We start from the raw sequence: 10,175 nt of genomic DNA, 5'->3' as shown, positions 1-10,175 counted from the left end.
CTTATGCTATACATTACATCCCGGTTGCTTATTTATTTTACCATTGGAAGTCTGTCCTTTTTCTTGGTTGTTGTTGTTAGGGCATCTCTCATATTTATTGATCAAATGGTTGTTAACGACAATAAAATTCTGTATAGGGGAGTCAATGCTCAATGCACAATCATTAATCCACCCCAAGCCTAATTTTCGTCAGTCTCCAATCTTCTGAAGCATAACGAACAAGTTCTTACATGGAGAACAAATTCTTACATAGTGAATAAGTTACATGGTGAACAGTACAAGGGCAGTCATCACAGAAACTTTTGGTTTTGCTCATGCATTATGAACTATAAACAGTCAGTTCAAATATGAATACACATTTGATTTTTATACTTGATTTATATGTGGATACCAGATTTCTCTCTTTATTATTTTTAATAAGATGCTGAAGTGGTAGGTAGATACAACATAAAGGTAGAAAACATAGTTTAGTGTTGTAAGAGAGCAAATGTAGATGATCAGGTGTGTGCCTGTAGACTATGTGTTAATCCAAGCTAGACAAGGGCAATAAAACATCCACATATGCAGAAGATTTCTCTCAGAACAGGGGGGGTGAGGTTCTAAGCCTCACCCAGAGCTGTTGTTTAATGGGCACAGAATTTCAGTTCTGAAAGATGAAGAGTTGAGGTGGGTGGTGATGGTCACATAATACAGTGAATCTACTTAACATTACTGAAAGGTGTGCTTAAAAATGATTAAGGTGGCAAATTTTAAAAAGCAGTCTGCAAAAAATGATCCATTAAACATTGAACAATGATTTCCATGATGGTGGCTTTCTCATCAGAAACTGGAAACAAGACAGTGGAACAACATCTTTGAAACGCCAAAAGAAAATAACTATTTCTAGAAAAAATATATTCAGGAATGAAGGCAAAATAAAAACAATGATCACTAAGGAACACTAAGAGAATTAAGTGCTCAAGGAAGTTTTCAGGCTGAAGGGAAATAATATTGTAAGATAAATTCTAGCTGAAATAAGCAGGCGAAGAGAGGCAACAAAAGGCCAGGCAGTTTATTTGAACTCCCTGGGTGAGGTTCCCCAGTCTACAGAAATGGAGGCTGGGGAAGTCACACCCGGTCAGGGAGGTGGGGGCTTATAAGGGATTAGGAGGGGGAGGAGTGGGCAAGCTATCCTAGGGGGCGTGGAGAGGTGTGAATGGCTAAAGGTGACATAATAGACAACTAGAAACTTTTTTTCCTTCCAAGAGGGAGGAGGCTGACATCCGGGTCTTAGTTGCCACATCAGAAGGATGGAGTTCAGGAAGAGCTGTCCCCTTTCCATATAAGGCATGGACCTTGGGGTCTGGTCTGTTCTTCTTTTATGGTATCTCTCTGTTCTGTTTGCATGTCCTTGTTTTTTCTTCCTCCAGCCTAACATTCCAGTGTTTTGGTCATAATGGGCAACTACTCGATCTGGCTACTTCTGGCTGACAAGGGGCGTTGTGGGGGTTTGAGGCTGGTATTAAGCCGAAGGAGGGGGTTTAGTGGGAAGAGGTGTGTAACGGTGAAGTAACATCTGGTTGGTGGTGACTCGGATCATCTGGGTTAGCCCTGTTGGAGGAACCTGAGGACACAAGGGGCAACTAAGAGTAAACTACAAACTGTTATTAAGGGGCCCAGTAGGGGCAATAGCCCCGACATTATGGGGGACTGGAATTTTGGATCGAGTTTACATCTCAATGATTAGTATTGGGATTTAGTATAGACAAGACTGCATTACTGAAACAATCCTTTTCTCTAAAATCAACCTCATTTTTATTAGAAGTAGCTAGATTAAGAAAATAATTAACAGTTGGCTTGATTATTTGCACAAGTGCAGCAAGAAGAGCAATTGATTACATAGGCTCTTTTAAATATGCTTTGCTGGAACTTTTTATAAGGAATTTCAGATTGGACTTTTAAAGGCTTTTTAAGGCCAGAAAGCAAAGCCAGACTTGCCATCAGGTTGTGCCTGCAGTACCTGTAGATCTGGGTGAATTCCTCTCTTCTTGAGGTTCCCATGACATTCCTGAGGTTCTTGCACTTGCCAGGAAGTGACCTTCTTTACTCACCTGGTAAGGCTGGTAACTCTGTAAGCAAGGTACTAGGCCAGTTCTTCCAAGGGGCTTTGTTGGCTTTATAAAGGCAACCTTAGTTCCTTAAAGCTGTTCATATCTGAGTTTATGCATGTGTCTCTCAGGTATGACATTCCAGTCAAAGCCTTGATAGTATAACCTGTGTTTTCAATTGGTCTTCTTACAAGGAAAGCAGATTCTTATTGAACTTGTGCAAATAAACATACTGCCATGAAATATAAAAACAGTCCCTGAGAGTTTTTAGATTCTGGAGGGATTAGGTAGAGAGAAAGATAAAGTTTCAATTCTGCTTATAAAGGCAGTTATTTACTAAACTGTTGTCAGCTTAAGGGAAAAAGCTTAAGACACTTTATCAACAATATTTGAAACAAAAAGCTACAAAATCATCTTCCTTAGTTTACTTAATCTTATGTAACTAATACTTGTTCTGCTGAAATCTAATTTCTTACTAGTTTAGGAGTAATAACAGTGAGTATAGATGACAAAAGGCTTACAAATGACAATGGTTAAAGATCTGATGAGAGCTTACTGTAAGACAGTTGTCATAAGGAAATTTGGATATTTCTGTAACACAAAACATTCAGTAACAAAGTTTAGTACCATTCTTTTTGACAGTGCTTTCTAGGTAAATATATATCAGATAAATAAGCTGAATTAGCCAAATATTTTCTCCAATGAGAAAAAGTTCCTCTGACATGTTTCAGGGGCCTTCTGGAAAATATAAGAGTTAACTAGAGGTAAAAGTATCTTTTTGAATTTGATTTTGGGAAGTTGTCAGAAGAGTTTTTTTGGCACTTGCTGAAATAGGATTGTAGGTTGCCATGAAGCAATACTTGTCTATTTAACTAGAATGATAACAAAGTACTTCAAAGGCAAATAAAGAAGGTTACACAGTTGTTAGCAAAGTTTAGCTTTTAGTCCTTTTAATATTAAGATCTCATTTTTTAAAGACTGACAACTCACTGAGATTTTAAGCATAAGAAACTGCTTTGATAAAACAATAAGAACTCTCTACAATCTTGCAATATTAAGAGCAGACTAGCAGTTAAGAAAACTTTGTCTTTTTAACTGAAAACAAAATTCTAATTTTTCTGTGTATTTGATACTGAGACTCATTTGCTTTAATTTTATATAGCATGACCATATTAAATTCTACAAACTTTTTATATTCTTCTTTTTCATTTAGAGTTTTCTCTGTAAAAACAGCTGTACTTTAGAACAAAGTTACTTTTTTTATCAAAAGACACATTCTTTAGCATGCAGAATGAATTTCTATTTTTTATACTTTCTCTTATTAAAACATACATCTTTTAGCATAGATAAATTTTTTTATTACTTTAAGTAGTTTTAATTAGAACTTAAAACTATTAGAAACGTTAATTTTCAGTTTACACTGAGAAGTAGGCTATTGTAAACTGTTAAACTAGCATTCTTTGGATTGACAAATTATGAACATTTTATAATTTCTGTTAACTATGAGCTTTACAACACAATCTCTCACTAAGCACGAATTATATCTTTTTAACTTAGCAAAACTTTAAGGTTTTAGGTTACTACAAAGATTTCCAGGCTGTAGATAGGTATACACACAGTAACACACAATTATTAAAGTGTTCATTTGCTACACTTATTTAGTTCACTTATTCTTAACTATGCTAGGTTACTTAAAAAACTTTTACTGGATATTAGACAGAGCCAAGCCTTTAAGCATTTTATTCTTAAAAGATTTAGTAGATAACATCAACTTAAATGACTTTAGGTAAACTTAGGCAGCTGATAACTACAAGGACATGCCTGCCTCAGCCAAACTCAAATTAGCATTAATGCTTAACATTTTTTATCAGATTTTTCTGGAAGTTTTAGAATGCCCAATTTTCACAAGCAATTGTTTTTAAATCAATTTTTACTAATACCATCTGGAGGTAGGAAAATATTTTTCATTTACACACTTAGACACACAAACATACAAACTGAGACACAATGACTACAAGTCAGCAACACTTCTCACACAAAAACATATACACAGACAAACAAACTGATATAAAGATTTGAGTTACTGATATTTAATTGCTTTCTTTCTTTTTAGCTTCTTGTCCGTGGCTTCCGGAACCGGAGGGTGGGAGGAGCGTGTTCTGGTGGGGGAAGAGGGCGGTGAAGGTGGAAGGAGAGGGGGAGGGGGTGGTGCAGCTCCCAGAAGAGGAGAGGAGCAGGAAGGCAGCATGGCTGGGAACAAAGGACCTGAAGATGGTAGTGGCATGGGGGTGGACAAAGAACTTAAAGATGGTGGTGGAGAGGGGTGGGGGTAGCGAGCTGAGAGAGGTGGGAGACCAAGGTCTTCTGGTGGATTTGAAAAGGAAGAAGGACTGGGCAGAGTAAGAGGCTGACAATCCTTAACTGGAGATCAGGCTAGGAGAACCTGAGTCATTGAACACAACATAAAGGTCTGGGCGGGAGCATGAAGTCCAAAAAGCCTGCACATATGGGATTTCACTCCAATCTCTGCTCCAGTGGCAATAATTAATCAAGTCGGTGAGGAGGCCAAAATTGAAAGTTCCCTCAGGAGGCCAGTGAGATTGATTGTCCAAGGGATACTGAGGCCCGGCCTCAGAGCAAAGAAAGACTAGCTTCTATTTGAGAACTTCCCGGGACAAATATAGAGTAGCCAAATTAGAAATGAGACACCACAGCGGGGTCTGAGCCTCTGCTTTCGAGGGCTGGTTTCCCATGTCTGCACCACTTCTCAACTAAACCCACTGAGAGGAGCACCCAGAGTCCCAAGGGCACCAAGTCAGGGAAGATGTCCTGGGAGCCTGGGTGAGGGACGTCTCCCTCACCGCAGGGCCAGGGGTGGGCCGGTTGCCTGCAGACATCCTGGGGCTTGTGATAGGGACGTCTCCCATACTGCAGGGCCAGGGGCGGGCTGGATGCCCACAGAGGGTGGGCCGAATGCCCAAGGGCCGGATGCCCTACCTGGACATAGCTATGATTTCTAACGGACCAGGTGAAATGGAGTTAGGAAGGGAAACATACTGGGGGAAACTGAGGGACTCACCAGAAAATGGTCCATGCAGCAGAGGTCCCAGGTCAGGGAAGGAGAGGGCAGGGCTGCCAGTGGCCGGTTGGGGCCTCGCGATCACGCTCCTTCCCGGGTTTCAGCACCAAATGTAAGATAAATTCTAGCCAAAATAAAGAGGCGAAGAGAGGCAACAAAGGGCCAGGCAGTTTATTTGAACGCCCTGGGTGAGGTTTCCCAGTCTACGGAAATGGAGGCTGGGGAAGTCACACCTGGTCAGGGAGGTGGGGGCTTATAAGGGGTTAAGAGGGAGAAGAGTGGGCAAGCTATCCTAGGGAGCGTAGAAAAATATGATTGGCTAAATGTAACATAATAAATAACTAAAAACTTTTTTTATTACAAGAGAGAAGAAGCTAACATCTGGGTCTTAGTTGACACATCAGAAGAATAAAGTTCAAGAAGAGCTGTTCCCTTTCCATATAAGGCATAAACCTTAGAGTCTGGTCTGTTCTCCTTTTATAATATCTCTCTGTTCTATTTACATGTCCTTGTTTTTCCTTCCTCCAGCCTAACAAATATCAGCAGGAAAGTTGGACTTAAGGAATGGAGGAGAAACATAAATGGTAAATGTCTCCTCTTAAGTTCTTTAAAATATATAGAACTGTTGAGAGCAAAAATGGTAACAGTATCAGGTGAGGTTTTCAGTGTATGTCAATGTAATTCATATAACAACTGTAACATAAAAGGGGGAGGGTGAAAGGATCTAAATGATTGTAAGGCTTCTACATTTACTTGAAGTGATAAAATACTGATCATAAGCAGGTGGTACACAATTAGGCATGTATACTGTAATCCTCAGAACCTCTTAAAAAAATAAAGGAGGTACACCAAAAGTCAGTAAATACACTAAAATACTAAAAAATATTCAGAAACAGTTGGCCCTTGAACAACATGGGTTTGAACTGTATGGGTCCACTTATATGTGAAGTTTTAAAAATAAATATATTGGAAAACTTAAAACAAAACAAAACAAAACATGGTCAAGGCGCTCAAGGCAGTGTAAGGGTGGGTGTGATTTTTGTCCCAGGCACTGACTCCCACAGGGGGTTGGGCACTGGGCCGCGAGCCCCTAGACCCCTTTCACGCAGTGTCCCAGCAACACCAGAGCTCATGCGGCTGGTGCACCACGCCTGCCAGCACACAATGCCCGCCTCGCCTCTCGCCCAGGCGCGCTGGCGGAGGAAGTCAGTCGGGTAGAGAAGCTGCAGAAGCCGCGGAACCTGCTCGCCGGACAGATCTCGCTGATTGCTCCTCATGGGAGGTTTTCTGAGCCACATCGTCGGAGGTCTTCTCCCCCAGCTCATGGGAGGTCTTCTCCCCCAGCTTGTGGGAAGGCTTCTCATCCAGCTTCACCCACTTGCCCGCCCAGCCCTCCTTGAAAGCTCCGCTCATCCGCCCGCCCCGCCAGCCTCCTATGCCCACCGCGATCCCATTCACCCCTCAGGCTGCACTCCTTTCCTTTGGTCCCCTCCGAGGCCTTCCTGCGGGTAAGACACGCTGACCCTCCTAAGACCGAGGACTTGACTTTGTTTTTTTGTTTTTGTTTTTAATTAATTTACTTTATTAAGGTATTATTGATATACAATCTTATGAAGGTTTCACATGAAAAAACAATGTGGTTACAACATTCCCCCCTGTTATCGTGTCCCCTCCAAACCCCACTGCAGTCACTGCCCATCAGTGTAGTAACATTTTCCTCTCTGAAATCAGAGAGGAACATTTTGAATAACTTGCCGCAATAACTGTTTTGTCTAAATTTCATACCCATGAAACCATCAACACAGTCAAGATAATGAACATCACCATTCCTGCCAGAAGTTTCCCCGTGCCCCTTGGTGAAGCCTTAAAACCTCCCTCTCACTCTGCCCCTGCTGCCAGGCATCCATTGGTCCCCATTCTGTCACTATAGATTTGTTTGCGTTTCCTAGAGTATGCATAAGTAGAATCATACGTTTAATTTTTTGAGTACTAAGCTTTCCCTTTCTGACTTTGTGAGACATGTTTAGCTGAATTAACAGTAAAATTAACAACATTATCCTTTTTCATTACATTAGAATGATTTTGTGACCATGGGATGAAGCCTTAAAACAGTGTTGTTGCCTTTCAGTAGCACATCTGTGTTTTTCCCTTTAATTTCCCTTTTAGGCCTGGGCCTTTGAAGTGTGACCTCAATTCCCAGAGCTCAGATGGCCACTTACATAAGAGACCCTGCACCTCTGCTGTGAGCTGCTTGATGGGCACGTTCACGTGTGGCATCCGTATGTCCAGCTGTAAAGCCATTACCAGTTCCTACAGTTCCACTGGAGGCATCTCTCAGGTACATTCACCCGGTGGTGTGGAAGAAGTGGGGTCTTTGCATTTATTTATTGATTATGCAGTGTTTACTAGCCGCCTTCTGTCAGATGCTGAGATCACCTCTAAGCTAACAGCAGTTACCAACGCCTGAATGATCACTATAGACCAGTGGAACAAATTAGAAAGCCCAGAGTGCTTATGTGGAAACCTGAATACAAGACAGAGCCATTATTATAGATAGATGGACAAGGGATGAATAATTTAAAAAATGGTACTAATTTGATTAAAAAGGTAGATTGAGTCTGGATTGCATTGGGTCATAAATTCATCCTATAGGCACTGGGAATTTAATGAAAGTTTTTAAAATAAGTGGTTATAATTTTTTTTTAGAAAGTATGTAGTGTAGACTGGAGAACAGATCAAGTTTTGCTACCAGAATGACTTGGGTTCAAATCTTGGCTTTGGCACTTAGTAGCTATAGACTCTTGGGCAGGGAAATGACTCGAACTCTCTTTTTCTCATCTCTAAAGGACTGTTGTACAGATTGAATGTTTGAAAAGCACCCATTACAGTGTTTGTCAGTAAGTGGGCACCCGATATATAGGAGCCTGAAAAAAATAATGCATGTGTGGAGGAGGTTTTTGAGAGGAGAAAGAATTTGACATAAGTTTTCATCCACACAGAAGGCTCTTGGAGTAATATAAATGACATGTTAATGATAAATGACAAATATAGGAGATGAAGGCCCCAGCCAGGCAGTTATGGCAATGCAGAGGACAATAGTACGAAGTCTTTATTCTGCACTAGGCCCTCTGCTGAGCACTGTACATACATTTCCTCAATCAGTGATCACAACAGACCTATGAGATACACAGTCATTGCTCCTCCTTACAATTTCATATCAAATGTCATACATACACAAAAGGAAGGGAAAATATCATAATGAACCTCCATGTAGCTCCAGCAGTTAACTGTTTTGTCAGTCCTGTTCTGTCAACACCCCCACCCCAGGTTGGTTTTGCTCTTGTGTTTTAAAGTACAAACATTTTGTTTCACCCATAGGTACTTCAGTGTATTTTTAAAACTTTTTGAACATTAATAACCACAATACCTCTATTCCTCTGAATAATAATAACTTAATGTTAGTTATTCTCACTCCAATTTGCCCTTATTACCCTGTCTTATTATAGTTACTTTGAATCAGGGACCAAAAATCAACTCATTGCATTTGGTTCACATGTCTCTTATACTCTTTTTTTTTTTGAGTATTAAGTATGTAATTAATATATGTAACAAACAATCTGAAGGTAAGACTGTACACTTATGGAAATAATGATTTTGACCTACTTCATAAGGTAGTTGTGAGGTAGTACATATAAAGTGTTCAAGAGTTTACATTGTCCATAGTAAACATTCAAGAAGTGCCACCCATTACTATTATTTTAAATAAGTACAGTCATTTAATTTCAGGGACTTAATTCACACTCAGAGCTTCAGACTTAACATTATACAGTGCTATGTATGAGGGCCTAACAAGCAGGCAGGGTAAAAATAATCTTAAACTTTTTAACAGGTTGTTTTATATTTTTTAGATGTACCCTTTTTGGCTTTTAATCTAATTATAATGCTTTGAAATTATGCATGTTTTCACATAGTGTAACCTCAGTCTTGAGTAATAGTTATGTTGAAATTACTATAAAGCACTTTTGTATCACAACAAAATTACGTTGACCTCATAGGACTGAATTTCAGTCATAGAGAAAATGAAGGACTTATAATTGTAAATTATCTTCACTTTAATCAGTAGCATAATGTACATATCATTTTATTAAAAAGCTTATTCATTGAAAATCATAAGGTATTTTATAGATGCCTTTAAATTTGGGTTTTAAATATAGGTTTTGTTTTTTTCTTATTCTGGAAATGTTCATTAGTTTATCTTAATTTGAATTACTGCTTATTCTAACATGTTGCCTGTAACATTATATTTACAAGTTGAATTATGCTTTTCATGGGGCATGAAGAAAAAGTAAGCAGGCAGTTGAATGAAAACAGGTCAGGTTGGGTTTCTAAATGTTTGTCACTTGTGGTGATTTAGACTTAAATATTTTTTTTCTTTCCTTAGGTATTTTATTGGGTATTAAAGCAAGTATTGATGGTTAATTTACACTGTTACTTGCTGAGTGTATTGTTAGCAATGCGGCTAGTGTACTTAAACTTCAATGGCTTAAGTTCATGTGTCACTTCACACTTTGGTCATTATACTTCTGGGATAAGTCCCTAGAAGATATGAGTCCCAGGTCAAAGGTTACATGCATGTGCAATTTTGCTAGATGTTGTTAGATCTCCCCCCTTAGCGTATGGATCATTTAGCATTCTCACCAACAGTGTACGGGAGGGCCCGTTTCTCCACGGTCTCACCAACAGATTAGGTTGTCATGGCTTTGGGTTTTACCAGTTTGACATGTGAGGAACAGTATTTGTGTCTCTTCTGAGGGAGTTTGAGCAGCTTTTCAATTACTTGAGAAACATAATTCCAAGTGAACTAAAGATTTAAATGTAAAATAGAAACCGTAAAAGTATTTGCAAAAACAGGCTTCTCGTGTATTGCTCGTGAATGTGTCAGTTGGCATAGCTTTCTAGAGGGCAGTGTGATGGTAATTACCAACATTAGAGATGCACCTGCCCTTTGA

The 10,175-nt window shown here is 39.6% G+C and overlaps 1 long non-coding RNA gene across 1 annotated transcript; it reads left to right on the top strand.

Moving 5' to 3' along the window:
• Positions 1-614: 614 nt before the first annotated feature.
• LOC130683866 (uncharacterized) lies at positions 615-9,706 on the top strand. The gene is made up of 3 exons (XR_008997903.1): positions 615-4,361; positions 5,695-5,750; positions 7,333-9,706. It is a non-coding gene; the product is annotated as an uncharacterized LOC130683866 (long non-coding RNA).
• The last annotated feature ends 469 nt before the right edge of the window (positions 9,707-10,175 follow it).

This window comes from Manis pentadactyla, chromosome 5, assembly GCF_030020395.1.
Source record: "Manis pentadactyla isolate mManPen7 chromosome 5, mManPen7.hap1, whole genome shotgun sequence".
Lineage (NCBI taxonomy): Eukaryota > Metazoa > Chordata > Mammalia > Pholidota > Manidae > Manis > Manis pentadactyla.
This window is presented reverse-complemented; position numbering and strand designations above follow the sequence as displayed.